The sequence below is a fragment of the Ranitomeya variabilis genome, chromosome 2 (genome assembly GCF_051348905.1).
Source record: "Ranitomeya variabilis isolate aRanVar5 chromosome 2, aRanVar5.hap1, whole genome shotgun sequence".
In the NCBI taxonomy this organism is placed as follows: Eukaryota; Metazoa; Chordata; class Amphibia; order Anura; family Dendrobatidae; genus Ranitomeya; species Ranitomeya variabilis.
Window position 1 is genome coordinate 13,491,641 of NC_135233.1, and position 19,699 is coordinate 13,511,339.

Genomic DNA, 19,699 nt, shown 5'->3' on the forward strand with positions numbered 1-19,699 from the left:
TAGTAAAATAAAAGTCAGTTTGGACATTGGTTTTGGGATTTTATTTTACCTTTTAAATATGAGGCAATATTGACCTGTGTGATTTTTAAGTCTGAGCAATGACGGCAAATTTATATTGTTTTATTTATATTTTATCACTGAAAAAAATCACAACTTCGCAAAAAATAAAATTTGCTTTCCGTCTCCATTTCCTGAGACTTGTAACTATTTCATTGTTTTGCCTTTCCAGCGGTGCCAGGGTTCGTCGTTTGTGACAACATTTCGGGGTCCATACAACTTTTGGATTACTTTTCATTGCATTTTTGGCAGGAAAATGGCAGGCCTGGCGTGTTTGTGGCGTTTATCATAAACTGATTATGATTTTTGTATTTTTTGCATGCAGTGATGCCAAATATGTTTTCATTATTTCTTTACTAGTAGAATACCGGCGGCTTCGCTTGTGGAAGCTTGCATTTGTCTCCCAAAACATACATTTGTAAAAACTTTGGATCTGCATTTGCTACAGGAAGCATTGAACCGATTTTGTGATATATTTGGCTCCGGACTTTAAAAGTTGGCATTAATCTTGCTTCCTGGAGTACAGCTGTCGTACCAAAGTATGTCATCTGGAAAGATGAATTGAATCTCCTAATATTTTGCAGAAAATGCTTGGACTCGGGAGTTGTTCCTGACATGTATGAAAGAAGTGGTTCAGGAGGTAGATCTAAAGATGGCAAACTGACTTTGCCGTTTAAGCAGCACATACCCGGCGATTCCAAGTTACACTTCTTTGCTTGACAATGTTTGCATATTATGTCCATTTGGCCAATTCTGACTTTCTGATGTGACCTATAGTCCTGAATTGGGTTGTAGTGAAAAGCTTCCAAACTCAAATCACCCTGCCTCCATCTTTGCACACGTTGCATAAGTCGTATGCGACCATTTTCACAACGTTCTTCCTTTTGTTCAGATGTTTCCATATTCCTTGGTTCAGCCTGCCTTATCCGATTCTTCTGAAGACGACATTCCCGTTGCTCTGATGTCTCAGCTACCTTACATTTAGACTGTCTCATCCGTTTCTTTTCAAGCCGTGAGTCACGTTGTTCACTTGTCTCAGATCTTTGACACAATTTTGCTTTCTTAGCTTTTGGATGAACTTGCCCAATAGATGGTCGTTTTCTGGGTGGCATTTTAAAAAACAGTCCTTAGTATTGTGACCCTTTAGTATTCACCTGACACTGATAAGAGATGTAATAGGATGAATAGTAAATACAGAGCAGCCCTCACACAGCATTACTACGCATAGCTCCCAACCGTCCCTCATTGTGCGGGACTGTCCCTGTTTTGTTGCTTCGCCCCACTGTCCAGCACGGGACGCTCTGATCCCGCCCCCCGCCTGCCCTCCCTCCTTGAAGACGATACTCACCTCACCTTGCTCCAGCGATGCCTGGTCTCGGCGTACACAGCTCATCCTGAATGAGCGGTCACGTGGTACCACTCATTAAGGTCATGAATATGCGCATATTCATGACCTTAATGAGCAGTATCACGTGACCGCTCACGCAGGAAGAAGGTGCTGCGCCGGGAGTCGGAACAGAGCGAGGGGGATGTCGGCGTGGCCATGCAGTGTGGGACAGGTGAGTGTGAGGGACAGGTGAGTATGAGGGACGGGGGACGGGGGGATGAAGGAGGACATAAGCCGGCGCACCATGCAAGATGGGAGCAGGAGCGGGGGGGTGGAGATAAGCCATGCATTCAGGGGGGAATATGAGCCATGCATCTGGGGGGGAGAATATGAGCCTTGCATTCAGGGGGGGAGGAAATATGAGCCATGCATACAGGGGGGGGAATATGAGCCATGCATTCGGGGGGGGAATATGAGCCATGCATTCGCGGGGGAATATGAGCCATGCATACAGGGGGGGAATATGAGCCATGCATACAGAGGGGGGGAATATGAGCCCTGCATACAGGAGGGGGAATATGAGCCATGCATACAGGAGGGGGAATATGAGCCATGCATACAGGAGGGGGAATATGAGCCATGCATACAGGGGGGGGAATATGAGCCATTCATTTGGGGGGGAATATGAGCCATGCATTCGGGGGGGGGAATATGAGCCATGCATACAGGTGGGGAATATGAGCCATGCATACAGGGGGGGGAATATGAGCCATGCATACAGGAGGGGGAATATGAGCCATGCATTCATGGGGGGGAATATGAGCCATGCATACAGGGGGGGGAATATGAGCCATTCATTTGGGGGGGAATATGAGCCATGCATTCGGGGGGGGAATATGAGCCATGCATACAGGAGGGGGAATATGAGCCATGCATACAGGGGGAGACTATGAGCCATGCATTCAGGGGGGGGAATATGAGCCATGCATTCGGGGGGGGGGGGAATATGAGCCATGCATACAGGAGGGGGAATATGAGCCATGCATACAGGAGGGGGAATATGAGCCATGCATACAGGAGGGGGAATATGAGCCATGCATACAGGAGGGGGAATATGAGCCATGCATACAGGAGGGGGGATATGAGCCATGTATATGGGATGGGAGGGAGATGAGCCATGCATACGGGGGGGAATATGAGCCATGCATACAGGAGGGGGGGATCATGTGGGATCATTATACAATATGGAGAACTGTGTGGTCGTTATACAGTATGGAGCATCATGTGTGGCCGTTATACAGTATGGAGCATCATGTGTGGCCGTTATACAGTATGGAGCATCATGTGTGGCCATTATACAGTATGGAGCACTGTGTGTGGCCATTTTACAGTATGGAGCATCATGTGGGGTCATTATATAGTATGGAGCATCATGTGTGGTTGTAGCGCCCCCACTGCCGCAGGGCCGAGGGGTACCCGGTACCGGGCCTCTGAGTCTCTGCTCCGGGGTTGTCACGGTGGCTAGGCCTGGTCCGTGACCCTGTCGTGGGGCGCACAGTGTAATAGGTATAACGGATGATGGTGATGAGGCTGTAGTGGTGCAGTGCAGTAAATAACGAGGACACCAGGTTGCAGTCTCTTTACCTCTTTACTGAAGATCTCTGGGTCCTCAGTCCAGAATATGGTTCACCAGGCTGCGCAAGTCCGGCCGGTCCAATGGCACCTCCAGAGTTCCCTTCACAGGTGGAAATCTGTGCCTTCCTTCTAGCGCTATGTGTTGCGGTCCTTCCCTGCTGTGCTTACGGAAAGTCCCCACAACTGTTGTGTCCGTTTCTTAAGTTCCCTCACAACTTGATTAGATGATGTTCTGCTAATCCTCCGTCCCTCCCTGGTGTTCTGGTTGGGACGGCACCCGTTTGACGGGTAGGCTCGGAGCTCTTCCGGGACCCTAGAGTCGCCCCTCTCCACAAGTTGCCCCCCAAGACTGCATAGGTGATTTAGGTTAGACAGCCCGCCTTAGACTGACTGTCCTGCCGCTGTTTAGAGTATTGCTTGAAGCTGAATGTTGAAATACCCTCTCGGCGTTCCGGCCACCGGTAGTGCGCCTCAGTAGGGTGTTGCCTCGGTCTCACAGCACGACTCCTACTGGTATTTCTCCTTTGCGTGATCTCGTTTCTCACTCAGCACAATCTATCTCTCTTCTAGTCCTTCCTTGGGCACCGCCGCAACCCAGAGCAGGCAAGGTCCCGTTACGTTCGTTCAAGTTGCCAAGCCTCTGTCAGGATCCCACCCCTGACAGGGACCCTACTGTATCTTCCGCCACAACACCCTCTGCCACAAGGTGTTGCCTGGTTCCAACTCAGTCAGCTTTCTGATCTAACTTCCTGCCTGACCCCCAGTTTACCCACTATGGTGGGGAGTGGCCTAATGAATAGCACCCTTAGCTCCCCCCGGAGGCCCAGCTGTGAAATGTATTGGTGTCTGTGATACCTGATCAGATGAACTCCTTCAGTGCCATCAGACGCACCATAGCTCCCCATAGTGGCGGAGCCACAGTACTGCAACGACCAGGACTCTGGGGCGCTGCACTGTCATTATACAGTATGGAGCATCATGTGCAGTCATTATACAGTATGGAGCATCATGTGCGGTCATTATACAGTATGGAGCATCATGTGCGGTCATTATACAGTATGGAGCACTGTGTGGCCATATTTTTTTGTTTATAATTATTGTATATAAAAGAGTGTGATCAGCAGTGCTAAATGGGTGTGGTTAGGACGTGGATATGGGTGTGACTAATTATGAATGGGTGTGGTCAGAGGTGTGGCCTATAATTTGAACTTTGTCCCTCTTTCCCATCTTCAAAAGTTGGGAGGTATGTTACTACGACCTGAAGGAGCTCACATCTCAGCATTGAAAACCGCCTCACAGGCAACCAATCAGAGCTCAGCAGCTTCAGTGATGAAAGGTCCCTGTATAGAAAGCAATAATGACAATCTTACTATGAGGCATTTTTCGCCTGACCAATATTGCTGCTCAGTAATGTTCGTCTGTGTGCGTAGGATGCATCCATCTGAGTGTGTTTGCATGCGTGTGTGGTCCTTGCGTGTGTGTGTGTGTGGTGTGCATGTGGTATTTATGGAGTGGTGTGCATGGGGTATTTGTGGGGTGGTGTTTGTGTTGTGTGTGCCTACAGTGGTCTGGTGTATGTGTGATGTCTGTGTGATGTTTGTATGGTGTTTGTGAAATGTTTGTGTGTTGTGTGTAGTGGTGCAGCCCCTTTAGCAGCGAGTTTTTCGCGCCGTCGCTATAATCCGTCCCTGTCAGTCACAACTGTTGTTTTCCCCTCAGCAGTTTGACTTTCACCTTCACATTTCTCCATTATATGTATAGGGCCTAACTTCGGGGGCCCCAATCTCATGACGAGGGGACGCTAGCGAGATTTAACGTGCGCAGTATTCTGCTCCATTAGGTGGAGAGGAGGAGTGCCAAACTTCACCCAAATCGGGCCAGAACTGTGGATTTGTATAGAGCGGCCTACTACAGATTTTGAGTTTTATATATATACATTTTTGAATTGAGAAAAGGAGGAAGCAGGACACAAGCTGCCGAGTGACACAAAGTAACATTTTACTTGTCCCACCAGGATCCGCTCTGATAGGAGCTGCTTCTCCCATTGGATCCAGTATCTCGACCCTTCATATCATTTCTGGCCTGGTACCAAACTAAGGACTGGGGCGACCAGAACCCCTCATCAGTGTCCTGAGAAAGTGTAAGGAGTTTCTATGTTCTCCCTGTGTTCCGTGAGTTTTCTCCAGTTTCCTCCGGATTCTCCCACACTCCAAAGGCTGATAGGGAATATAGATTGTGAGCCCCGATGGGGACAGTGATAATAAAGCGTCACTGAATCATCCATCCTCCATTGCTGGTGTAATATGCGATAGTCTGGCTGTGCAGTGTCTCTGTGCACAGCGGTGTCGGTGAAAAGCATTACCTGCTGCCATCTTCCCTATCAGTCATGAGGCCGAGACCTGTCACACCTGAAGAGCCGCAGAGGAAGCACATCACCAGCACTCGTCCTCTCCTTCTCCAACCCGCCGCGCTCCACTATGGAGGATGAGAGGCAATCTGCACCGAGGGGCTCTTCACCTGATTGAATTAATTACCTCTTCCAGTGGCAGAATCCCAAGATGTCGTGAGCGCTCCATAATCAGATCCTGGAAGGTTCCCAGACAGGAAGCTGAGATCCGAGAAACTGAGATTACTACTCCACCCATCATCCACCTACTGATATCTCTCACCCAACATGCAGTGACTGTCCTGTACCCCGAGTGTCAGTGTCATTATCCTGTACCCCCAGTGTCAGTGTCATTATCCTGTACCCCCAGTGTCAGTGTCATTATCCTGTACCCCCAGTGTCAGTGTCATTATCCTGTACCCCGAGTGTCAGTGTCATTATCCTGTACCCCCAGTGTCAGTGTCATTATCCTGTACCCCGAGTGTCAGTGTCATTATCCTGTACCCCGAGTGTCAGTGTCATTATCCTGTACCCCGAGTGTCACTGTCATTATCCTGTACCCCGAGTGTCAGTGTCATTATCCTGTACCCCGAGTGTCAGTGTCATTATCCTGTACCCCCAGTGTCAGTGTCATTATCCTGTACCCCCAGTGTCAGTGTCATTATCCTGTACCCCCAGTGTCAGCGTCATTATCCTGTACCCCGAGTGTCAGTGTCATTATCCTGTACCCCGAGTGTCAGTGTCATTATCCTGTACCCCGAGTGTCAGTGTCATTATCCTGTACCCCGAGTGTCAGTGTCATTATCCTGTACCCCGAGTGTCAGTGTCATTATCCTGTACCCCCAGTGTCAGTGTCATTATCCTGTACCCCCAGTGTCAGTGTCATTATCCTGTACCCCGAGTGTCAGTGTCATTATCCTGTACCCCGAGTGTCAGTGTCATTATCCTGTACCCCGAGTGTCAGTGTCATTATCCTGTACCCCGAGTGTCAGTGTCATTATCCTGTACCCCCAGTGTCAGCGTCATTATCCTGTACCCCCAGTGTCAGCGTCATTATCCTGTACCCCGAGTGTCAGTGTCATTATCCTGTACCCTCAGTGTCAGTGTCATTATCCTGTACCCCGAGTGTCAGTGTCATTATCCTGTACCCCGAGTGTCAGTGTCATTATCCTGTACCCCCAGTGTCAGTGTCATTATCCTGTACCCCGAGTGTCAGTGTCATTATCCTGTACCCCCAGTGTCAGTGTCATTATCCTGTACCCCCAGTGTCAGTGTCATTATCCTGTACCCCCAGTGTCAGTGTCATTATCCTGTACCCCCAGTGTCAGTGTCATTATCCTGTACCCCGAGTGTCAGTGTCATTATCCTGTACCCCCAGTGTCAGTGTCATTATCCTGTACCCCCAGTGTCAGTGTCATTATCCTGTACCCCCAGTGTCAGTGTCATTATCCTGTACCCCGAGTGTCAGTGTCATTATCCTGTACCCCCAGTGTCAGCGACATTATCCTGTACCCCCAGTGTCAGCGTCATTATCCTGTACCCCGAGTGTCAGTGTCATTATCCTGTACCCTCAGTGTCAGTGTCATTATCCTGTACCCCGAGTGTCAGTGTCATTATCCTGTACCCCCAGTGTCAGTGTCATTATCCTGTACCCCGAGTGTCAGTGTCATTATCCTGTACCCCCAGTGTCAGTGTCATTATCCTGTACCCCCAGTGTCAGTGTCATTATCCTGTACCCCCAGTGTCAGTGTCATTATCCTGTACCCCCAGTGTCAGTGTCATTATCCTGTACCCCGAGTGTCAGTGTCATTATCCTGTACCCCCAGTGTCAGTGTCATTATCCTGTACCCCCAGTGTCAGTGTCATTATCCTGTACCCCCAGTGTCAGTGTCATTATCCTGTACCCCGAGTGTCAGTGTCATTATCCTGTACCCCCAGTGTCAGCATCATTATCCTGGTCTTCTGCTGCTGTAGCCCATCTGCCTCAAAGTTCGACGCACTGTGCGTTCAGAGATGCTCTTAGGCCTACCTTGGTTGTAACGGGTGGCGATTTGAGTCACTGTTGCCTTTCTATCAGCTCGAACCAGTCTGCCCATTCTCCTCTGACCTCTGGCATCAACAAGGCATTTCCGCCCACAGAACTGCCGCTCACTGGATTTTTTTTCTTTTTCGGACCATTCTCTGTAAACCCTAGAGATGGTTGTGCGTGAAAATCTTAGTAGATCAGCAGTTTCTGAAATACTCAGACCAGCCCTTCTGGCACCAACAACCATGCCACGTTCAAAGGCACTCAAATCACCTTTCTTCCCCATACTGATGCTCGGTTTGAACTGCAGGAGATTGTCTTGACCATGTCTACATGCCTAAATGCACTGAGTTGCCGCCATGTGATTGGCTGATTAGAAATTAAGTGTTAACAAGAAGTTGGACAGGTGTACCTAATAAAGTGGCCGGTGAGTGTATATATATATAAAAATAGATCAATGACTACATTAGTCTGTGCTTTAAACTAAGGAAAATGTGAAATATGTGAAATAGGAAATAGCATACTGGCTTATGAACTTTATGAACAAACACATGAGATTTTTAGCACAAGATTTGCAAACGTTGTGAGCCCATTCACCAAAACGTCAAGGTAATCTCAGATCGAATGGGTAACTACACTGACTGTCTGGTGTGAACACTTACCTATGGTTTCTGAGCTGAATGCCTAATGTGAACACTTACTTGTGGCTAATGTCAGGGTAAAGCCTACTTATATAGGAGGCTCAGAACCAACTGTGTTGAGATGTAATTAAAACCTGGAGAAGGGCGGGACGTTCAAGTCAGAAAATAGTATATAGTAAATAGATCAACTGACCGAACAATGTATATATATATATATAAATAATTTGTAGCCAAAATTAATTTTTTGGCTACAAATTATTTATATATATATATATATATATATACATTGTTCGGTCAGTTGATCTATTTACTATATACTATTTTCTGACTTGAACGTCCCGCCCTTCTCCAGGTTTTAATTACATCTCAACACAGTTGGTTCTGAGCCTCCTATATAAGTAGGCTTTACCCTGACATTAGCCACAAGTAAGTGTTCACATTAGGCATTCAGCTCAGAAACCATAGGTAAGTGTTCACACCAGACAGTCAGTGTAGTTACCCATTCGATCTGAGATTACCTTGACGTTTTGGTGAATGGGCTCACAACGTTTGCAAATCTTGTGCTAAAAATCTCATGTGTTTGTTCATAAAGTTCATAAGCCAGTATGCTATTTCCTATTTCACATATTTCACATTTTCCTTAGTTTTTAGCACAGACTAATGTAGTCATTGATCTATTTTTGTATTTGAATTTTTTTGGCTACAAATTATTTATATATATATATATATATATATATATATACATTGTTCGGTCAGTTGATCTATTTAATATATTAATATATATATATATATATATATATATATATATATATATATATATATATATATATAGTAAATTAAATCACCTGATTGCAAACATCACTAAAGAATCACTCCTCTTCCTTCTTTTCCCTCTTCCCCTTGCTAATTGTCAGTCGTCTCCTTCCCCTCGGCATTATACCTTGTGATCGGTCGTTCTGGATTTGTTTCCAGATTCAATTCTCTCTCTTTCATAATTTGGATATAGGCAGCTTGCGCCTACTGTTTTTTATTGCCTGTTGATATCCATTCATTATTTGTCAGTTACTATAACCTCTGTCCTGAAAATGAAACCTGAGACCTTCAGATTGTCGTTCAAAGTGGTCAGTGGAGGTACAAATCCACATTATCCTCAAAAATTGCCCCACGGGTATATTTTGTACCGTGGGAGGAAGATGAGCATAATCAGCATGGAACCATGATTTTACAGCTGTGGACTTATGACAACCATCAATTCCTTGCCCTTATCTGTATTTGTAATGTGTGTTTCCAAGAAATCTGGATCTCTGTCACTTATTTATGTTAAACGGATGTTGTTGCCAATGTTATTAAATTCTTGCATAAATAACTGCAACTTATGTCAAGTCTCTTCCCCCAAGAACAGAATGTCATCAATGTAACGCATCCAGTTCTGGACACTGACAATGCCACAAACTGGATGTATCAGGAAGTTGTGGTGCTTCATGCTCCCAAAAATAGATTTGCAGAAAGGGGGTAAGAGTGGACCCCATGGCGGTAACTTGCAGATAGCGATAGTAGCAGTCCTTGAAAACAAAAGTAATTATGTTTGAGAATGAACTCTAATAATATCATAGTTTCATACTTTTTTAAGGTTGAAGTGTCATGGTTCCCAATGGCAAGGGAACGTCAGAGAACTTAAATAACAGACTAGCTCTTGGGTGATGGAATCTCGAGCTGACCGTGAGCTAAACCTATCACACAACTAACAGTGGCCGGGTGGCGTACCTACGTTTTATCCCTAGACGCCCAGCGCCAGCCGGAGAACTAACTAACCCTAATAGAGGAAAAAACAGACCTGGCTTACCTCTAGGGAAATTCCCCCAAAAAGGAGACAGAAGCCCCCCACATATATTGACGGTGAGTTCAGAGGAAAAGACATACGCAGTATGAAGGTAGGTTCAGCAAAGCGAGGTCCGCTTACTAGATAGTAAGAAGATACAAAAGGGAACTTCACGGTCAGCTGAAAACCCTATTAAAATACCATCCAGAAATTACTTTAAGACTCATGTGTCAACTCATGACACCGGAGTGGTAATTTCGGCCCACAAGAGCTTCCAGCTACAGAAACATAACATAACTGTGAACTGGAACAAAAATGCAAACAAACTTAGGACTAAGAGTCCAACTTAGCTGATAGTAGTCTAGAAGCAGGAACATGCAACAGAAAGGCTCTGGTTACATTGATGGCCGGCACTAGAATAACTGAGCAGCAAGGCTAAATAGGATACACCCATATCCTGATGGAAACAGGTGAACAGAGAAAGTGAAGCACACAAGTCCAGTACCACCAGTGACCACCGGGGGAGCCCAAAAACCAAATTCACAACAGTACCCCCCCCTCAAGGAGGGGGCACCGAACCCTCACAAGAACCACCAGGGCGATCAGGATGAGCCCTATGAAAGGCACGGACCAAATCAGAGGCATGAACATCACAGGCTGTCACCCAAGAATTATCCTCCTGACCGTAGCCCTTCCACTTGACCAGATACTGAAGTTTCCGTCTGGAAACACGGGAGTCCAAGATCTTCTCCACAACGTACTCCAATTCACCCTCAACCAACACCGGAGCGGGAGGCTCAACGGAAGGCACAACCGGTACCTCATACCTGCGCAATAATGACCGATGGAAGACATTATGGATAGAAAAAGATGCCGGGAGGTCCAATCGAAAGGACACAGGGTTAAGAATCTCCAAAATCTTATACGGGCCGATGAACCGAGGCTTAAACTTAGGAGAAGAAACCCTCATAGGGACAAAACGAGAAGACAACCACACCAAGTCCCCAACACGAAGACGAGGACCAACACGACGACGGCGGTTAGCAAAATGCCGAGTCTTCTCCTGGGACAACTCCAAATTGTCCACCACCTGTCCCCAAATCCGATGCAACCTATCCACCACAGTATCCACTCCAGGACAATCCGAAGACTCCACCTGACCAGAAGAAAAGCGAGGATGAAACCCCGAATTGCAAAAGAAAGGAGAAACCAAAGTGGCAGAACTAGCCCGATTATTGAGGGCAAACTCCGCCAACGGCAAAAAGGCAACCCAGTCATCCTGATCCGCAGACACAAAACACCTCAAATAAGTCTCCAAGGTCTGATTAGTTCGCTCAGTCTGGCCATTAGTCTGAGGATGGAACGCAGACGAAAAAGACAAATCAATGCCCATCCTAGCACAGAACGCCCGCCAAAATCTAGACACGAACTGGGTCCCCCTGTCAGAAACGATATTCTCCGGAATACCATGCAAGCGAACCACATTTTGAAAAAACAGAGGAACCAACTCGGAAGAGGACGGCAACTTAGGCAAGGGCACCAAATGAACCATCTTTGAAAAACGGTCACACACCACCCAGATGACAGACATTTTCTGAGAAACAGGGAGATCAGAAATAAAATCCATAGAGATGTGAGTCCAAGGCCTCTTTGGAATAGGCAAAGATAACAACAATCCGCTAGCCCGAGAACAACAAGGTTTGGCCCGAGCACAAACATCACAAGACTGCACAAAAACTCGTACATCTCGAGACAGAGAAGGCCACCAGAAGGACCTAGCCACCAAATCCCTGGTACCAAAGATCCCGGGATGACCTGCCAACGCAGAAGAATGAACCTCCGAGATGACTCTACTGGTCCAATCATCAGGAACAAACAGTCTACCAGGCGGGCAACGATCAGGTCTATCCGCCTGAAACTCCTGCAAAGCCCGTCGCAGGTCTGGGGAAACAGCAGATAATATCACCCCATCCTTAAGGATACCTGTAGGTTCAGAATCACCAGGGAAATCAGGCTCAAAACTCCTAGAAAGGGCATCCGCCTTCACATTTTTAGAACCTGGTAAGTATGAGACCACAAAATTAAACCGAGAGAAAAACAACGACCAGCGCGCCTGTCTAGGATTCAGGCGCCTGGCAGACTCAAGATAAATCAAATTCTTGTGATCGGTCAATACCACCACCTGATGTCTAGCCCCCTCAAGCCAATGACGCCACTCCTCAAAAGCCCACTTCATAGCCAAAAGCTCCCGATTACCAATATCATAATTTCGCTCGGCGGGCGAAAATTTTCGAGAAAAGAACGCACAAGGTCTCATCACGGAGCAATCGGAACTTTTCTGCGACAAGACCGCCCCAGCTCCGATCTCGGAAGCATCGACCTCAACCTGAAAAGGAAGAGTAACATCAGGCTGACGCAACACAGGGGCGGAAGAAAAGCGGCGCTTAAGCTCCCGAAAGGCCTCCGCAGCAGCAGGGGACCAATCAGCAACATCAGCACCCTTTTTGGTCAAATCAGTCAAAGGTTTAGCAACATCAGAAAAACCAGTTATAAATCGACGATAAAAATTAGCAAAGCCCAAAAATTTCTAAAGGCTCTTAAGCGAAGAAGGTTGCGTCCAATCACAAATAGCCCGAACCTTGACAGGATCCATCTCAATGGAAGAGGGGGAAAAAATGTACCCCAAAAAAGAAATCTTTTGAACCCCAAAAATACACTTAGAACCCTTCACACACAAGGAATTAGCCCGCAAAACCTGAAAAACCCTCCTGACCTGTTGGACATGAGAATCCCAGTCATCCGAAAAAATCAAAATATCATCCAGATACACGATCATGAATTTATCCAAATATTCCCGGAAAATGTCATGCATAAAGGACTGAAAGACTGAAGGGGCATTTGAAAGACCAAAAGGCATTACTAAATACTCAAAATGGCCCTCGGGCGTATTAAATGCGGTTTTCCACTCATCCCCCTGCTTAATTCGTACCAAATTATACGCCCCACGGAGATCAATCTTAGAGAACCACTTAGCCCCTTTTATTCGAGCAAACAAATCAGTCAGCAGTGGCAGAGGATACTGATATCTGACTGTAATTTTATTCAAGAGTCGATAATCAATACACGGCCTCAAAGAGCCATCTTTTTTAGATACAAAGAAAAAACCGGCTCCTAAGGGAGATGAAGAAGGACGAATATGTCCCTTTTCCAGGGACTCCTTAATATATTCTCGCATAGCAGCATGTTCAGGTACAGATAGATTAAATAAACGACCCTTTGGAAATTTACTGCCCGGAATCAGATCTATAGTACAATCGCAATCTCTGTGAGGAGGTAGTGAACCAAGCTTAGGCTCCTCAAAAACATCATGATAATCAGATAAAAATTCCGGAATCTCAGAGGGAATAGATGACGAAATGGAAACCAAAGGTACGTCCCCATGAGCCCCCTGACATCCCCAGCTTAACACAGACATTGCTTTCCAGTCAAGAACTGGGTTATGAGATTGTAACCATGGCAATCCGAGCACCAAAACATCATGTAGATTGTACAACACAAGGAAGCGAATCGTCTCCTGATGGTCTGGATTCATACGCATAGTCACTTGTGTCCAGTATTGTGGTTTATTACTAGCCAATGGTGTAGAGTCAATACCCTTCAGAGGTATAGGAACTTTCAGAGGCTCTAGATCAAACCCACAGCGCCTGGCAAAGGACCAATCCATGAGACTCAAAGCGGCGCCAGAGTCGACATAGGCATCCGCGGTAATTGACGATAATGAACAAATCAAGGTCACAGACAAAATAAACTTAGACTGTAAAGTGCCAATTGAAATAGACTTATCAACCTTTTTTGTACGTTTAGAGCATGCTGATATAACATGAGTTGAATCACCACAATAGAAGCACAACCCATTTTTTCGCCTAAAATTCTGCCGTTCGCTTCTGGACAGAATTCTATCACATTGCATATTTTCTGGAGCCTTTTCAGAAGGCACCGCCAAATGGTGCACAGGTTTGCGCTCCCGCAAACGCCGATCAATCTGAATAGCCATTGTCATGGACTCATTCAGACCTGTAGGTGCAGGGAACCCCACCATAACATCTTTAATGGCATCAGAGAGACCCTCTCTGAAATTCGCCGCCAGGGCGCACTCATTCCACTGAGTAAGCACAGACCATTTACGAAATTTTTGGCATTATATTTCAGCTTCATCTTGCCCTTGAGATAGGGCCATCAAGGTTTTTTCAGCCTGAATCTCTAAATTAGGTTCCTCATAAAGCAACCCCAAAGCCAGAAAAAACGCATCCACATTGAGCAACGCAGGATCCCCGGGTACCAACGCAAATGCCCAATCCTGAGGGTCACCCCGCAGCAAGGAAATTACTATCCTAACCTGCTGTGCGGGATCTCCAGCGGAGCGAGATCTCAGGGAAAGAAATAATTTACAATTATATTTGAAATTCAGGAAACGAGATCTATCCCCGGAGAAAAATTCTGGTATAGGAATTCTAGGTTCAGATATAGGAGCATGAACAACAAAATCCTGTAAATTTTGAACCTTCGTAGCAAGATTATTCAAACCTGTAGCCAAACTCTGAGGATCCATTTTAATCAGGTGAGATCAGAGCCATTCAAGGATTAGAAGGAGAGAGAGAGGCAAAGGCTGCAATTAGAGCAGAAATGCAACTAAGTCAACTATAGAGCAAGCTCAGAGGAAAAAAAAAAAAAAAAAATCTGCAGACTTCTTTTTCTCTCCTTTCTTCTGCCAACGGTTTTAACCCTTGGCCGGCCATACTGTCATGGTTCCCAATGGCAAGGGAACGTCAGAGAACTTAAATAACAGACTAGCTCTTGGGTGATGGAATCTCGAGCTGACCGTGAGCTAAACCTATCACACAACTAACAGTGGCCGGGTGGCGTACCTACGTTTTATCCCTAGACGCCCAGCGCCAGCCGGAGAACTAACTAACCCTAATAGAGGAAAAAACAGACCTGGCTTACCTCTAGGGAAATTCCCCCAAAAAGGAGACAGAAGCCCCCCACATATATTGACGGTGAGTTCAGAGGAAAAGACATACGCAGTATGAAGGTAGGTTCAGCAAAGCGAGGTCCGCTTACTAGATAGTAAGAAGATACAAAAGGGAACTTCACGGTCAGCTGAAAACCCTATTAAAATACCATCCAGAAATTACTTTAAGACTCATGTGTCAACTCATGACACCGGAGTGGTAATTTCGGCCCACAAGAGCTTCCAGCTACAGAAACATAACATAATTAACCAATTTTCCAGAAACATCATTGTGACCCCCATATGTCACAAAAAACCATAAACATCCTCCTTATAGATCATAGTTAATAGAAGAGAACAAAGGAAGCTTTCTCAAATATATAAAAGCGATAAATTTATTAGTTACAAAAAACACTCATACAAAAAAGACCAATAAAATAGACATGATACAAAAACACATGAACACGTTATCTGTAAATACCCGTGTACAGAACACAAGAGTGTAAAGAAAGACACCAGGATTAATAGAGGAGCGTACCACATAAACCATTAGCTGTACATGTTCTTAATGTGGACCATAACTAAGGTGCTACCAAGCCAAAATCTCCATGTGTAACTATGAATAAAATACTATGTCTATCACCCTCTGTGTGTCCTATGCCATATGTACTATTCCCCTTGATAAAGCAAGTACTTACAGGTAGCGAAACGTGCGTCGGGGTGCGTGCTGGAGCGTCCGCATACCAGGTGAGACCAGCCTCCCATGTGTTCAATATGATAACCGTTTTTTCAGGACCACTAGCGTTTCCAGGGTCCACAAGGTTTTTGTGTCTAGGACCTTAGGGTGCACATAACGCATGGTCTATAGCTCTTTCACCACTCGTGTCCATATGGCATAGGACACACAGAGGGTGATAGACATAGTATTTTATTCATAGTTACACATGGAGATTTTGGCTTGGTAGCACCTTAGTTATGGTCCACATTAAGAACATGTACAGCTAATGGTTTATGTGGTACGCTCCTCTATTAATCCTGGTGTCTTTCTTTACACTCTTGTGTTCTGTACACGGGTATTTACAGATAACGTGTTCATGTGTTTTTGTATCATGTCTATTTTATTGGTCTTTTTTGTATGAGTGTTTTTTGTAACTAATAAATTTATCGCTTTTATATATTTGAGAAAGCTTCCTTTGTTCTCTTCTATTAACTAGAAACATAACATAACTGTGAACTGGAACAAAAATGCAAACAAACTTAGGACTAAGAGTCCAACTTAGCTGATAGTAGTCTAGAAGCAGGAACATGCAACAGAAAGGCTCTGGTTACATTGATGACCGGCACTAGAATAACTGAGCAGCAAGGCTAAATAGGATACACCCATATCCTGATGGAAACAGGTGAACAGAGAAAGTGAAGCACACAAGTCCAGTACCACCAGTGACCACCGGGGGAGCCCAAAAACCAAATTCACAACAGTACCCCCCCCTCAAGGAGGGGGCACCGAACCCTCACAAGAACCACCAGGGCGATCAGGATGAGCCCTATGAAAGGCACGGACCAAATCAGAGGCATGAACATCAGAGGCTGTCACCCAAGAATTATCCTCCTGACCGTAGCCCTTCCACTTGACCAGATACTGAAGTTTCCGTCTGGAAACACGGGAGTCCAAGATCTTCTCCACAACGTACTCCAATTCACCCTCAACCAACACCGGAGCGGGAGGCTCAACGGAAGGCACAACCGGTACCTCATACCTGCGCAATAATGACCGATGGAAGACATTATGGATAGAAAAAGATGCCGGGAGGTCCAATCGAAAGGACACAGGGTTAAGAATCTCCAAAATCTTATACGGGCCGATGAACCGAGGCTTAAACTTAGGAGAAGAAACCCTCATAGGGACAAAACGAGAAGACAACCACACCAAGTCCCCAACACGAAGACGAGGACCAACACGACGACGGCGGTTAGCAAAATGCCGAGTCTTCTCCTGGGACAACTCCAAATTGTCCACCACCTTTCCCCAAATCCGATGCAACCTATCCACCACAGTATCCACTCCAGGACAATCCGAAGACTCCACCTGACCAGAAGAAAAGCGAGGATGAAACCCCGAATTGCAAAAGAAAGGAGAAACCAAAGTGGCAGAACTAGCCCGATTATTGAGGGCAAACTCCGCCAACGGCAAAAAGGCAACCCAGTCATCCTGATCCGCAGACACAAAACACCTCAAATAAGTCTCCAAGGTCTGATTAGTTCGCTCAGTCTGGCCATTAGTCTGAGGATGGAACGCAGACGAAAAAGACAAATCAATGCCCATCCTAGCACAGAACGCCCGCCAAAATCTAGACACGAACTGGGTCCCCCTGTCAGAAACGATATTCTCCGGAATACCATGCAAGCGAACCACATTTTGAAAAAACAGAGGAACCAACTCGGAAGAGGACGGCAACTTAGGCAAGGGCACCAAATGAACCATCTTTGAAAAACGGTCACACACCACCCAGATGACAGACATTTTCTGAGAAACAGGGAGATCAGAAATAAAATCCATAGAGATGTGAGTCCAAGGCCTCTTTGGAATAGGCAAAGATAACAACAATCCGCTAGCCCGAGAACAACAAGGTTTGGCCCGAGCACAAACATCACAAGACTGCACAAAAACTCGTACATCTCGAGACAGAGAAGGCCACCAGAAGGACCTAGCCACCAAATCCCTGGTACCAAAGATCCCGGGATGACCTGCCAACGCAGAAGAATGAACCTCCGAGATGACTCTACTGGTCCAATCATCAGGAACAAACAGTCTACCAGGCGGGCAACGATCAGGTCTATCCGCCTGAAACTCCTGCAAAGCCCGTCGCAGGTCTGGGGAAACAGCAGATAATATCACCCCATCCTTAAGGATACCTGTAGGTTCAGAATCACCAGGGAAATCAGGCTCAAAACTCCTAGAAAGGGCATCCGCCTTCACATTTTTAGAACCTGGTAAGTATGAGACCACAAAATTAAACCGAGAGAAAAACAACGACCAGCGCGCCTGTCTAGGATTCAGGCGCCTGGCAGACTCAAGATAAATCAAATTCTTGTGATCGGTCAATACCACCACCTGATGTCTAGCCCCCTCAAGCCAATGACGCCACTCCTCAAAAGCCCACTTCATAGCCAAAAGCTCCCGATTACCAATATCATAATTTCGCTCGGCGGGCGAAAATTTTCGAGAAAAGAACGCACAAGGTCTCATCACGGAGCAATCGGAACTTTTCTGCGACAAGACCGCCCCAGCTCCGATCTCGGAAGCATCGACCTCAACCTGAAAAGGAAGAGTAACATCAGGCTGACGCAACACAGGGGCGGAAGAAAAGCGGCGCTTAAGCTCCCGAAAGGCCTCCGCAGCAGCAGGGGACCAATCAGCAACATCAGCACCCTTTTTGGTCAAATCAGTCAAAGGTTTAGCAACATCAGAAAAACCAGTTATAAATCGACGATAAAAATTAGCAAAGCCCAAAAATTTCTAAAGGCTCTTAAGCGAAGAAGGTTGCGTCCAATCACAAATAGCCCGAACCTTGACAGGATCCATCTCAATGGAAGAGGGGGAAAAAATGTACCCCAAAAAAGAAATCTTTTGAACCCCAAAAATACACTTAGAACCCTTCACACACAAGGAATTAGCCCGCAAAACCTGAAAAACCCTCCTGACCTGTTGGACATGAGAATCCCAGTCATCCGAAAAAATCAAAATATCATCCAGATACACGATCATGAATTTATCCAAATATTCCCGGAAAATGTCATGCATAAAGGACTGAAAGACTGAAGGGGCATTTGAAAGACCAAAAGGCATTACTAAATACTCAAAATGGCCCTCGGGCGTATTAAATGCGGTTTTCCACTCATCCCCCTGCTTAATTCGCACCAAATTATACGCCCCACGGAGATCAATCTTAGAGAACCACTTAGCCCCTTTTATTCGAGCAAACAAATCAGTCAGCAGTGGCAGAGGATACTGATATCTGACTGTAATTTTATTCAAGAGTCGATAATCAATACACGGCCTCAAAGAGCCATCTTTTTTAGATACAAAGAAAAAACCGGCTCCTAAGGGAGATGAAGAAGGACGAATATGTCCCTTTTCCAGGGACTCCTTAATATATTCTCGCATAGCAGCATGTTCAGGTACAGATAGATTAAATAAACGACCCTTTGGAAATTTACTGCCCGGAATCAGATCTATAGTACAATCGCAATCTCTGTGAGGAGGTAGTGAACCAAGCTTAGGCTCCTCAAAAACATCATGATAATCAGATAAAAATTCCGGAATCTCAGAGGGAATAGATGACGAAATGGAAACCAAAGGTACGTCCCCATGAGCCCCCTGACATCGCCAGCTTAACACAGACATTGCTTTCCAGTCAAGAACTGGGTTATGAGATTGTAACCATGGCAATCCGAGCACCAAAACATCATGTAGATTGTACAACACAAGGAAGCGAATCGTCTCCTGATGGTCTGGATTCATACGCATAGTCACTTGTGTCCAGTATTGTGGTTTATTACTAGCCAATGGTGTAGAGTCAATACCCTTCAGAGGTATAGGAACTTTCAGAGGCTCTAGATCAAACCCACAGCGCCTGGCAAAGGACCAATCCATGAGACTCAAAGCGGCGCCAGAGTCGACATAGGCATCCGCGGTAATTGACGATAATGAACAAATCAAGGTCACAGACAAAATAAACTTAGACTGTAAAGTGCCAATTGAAATAGACTTATCAACCTTTTTTGTACGTTTAGAGC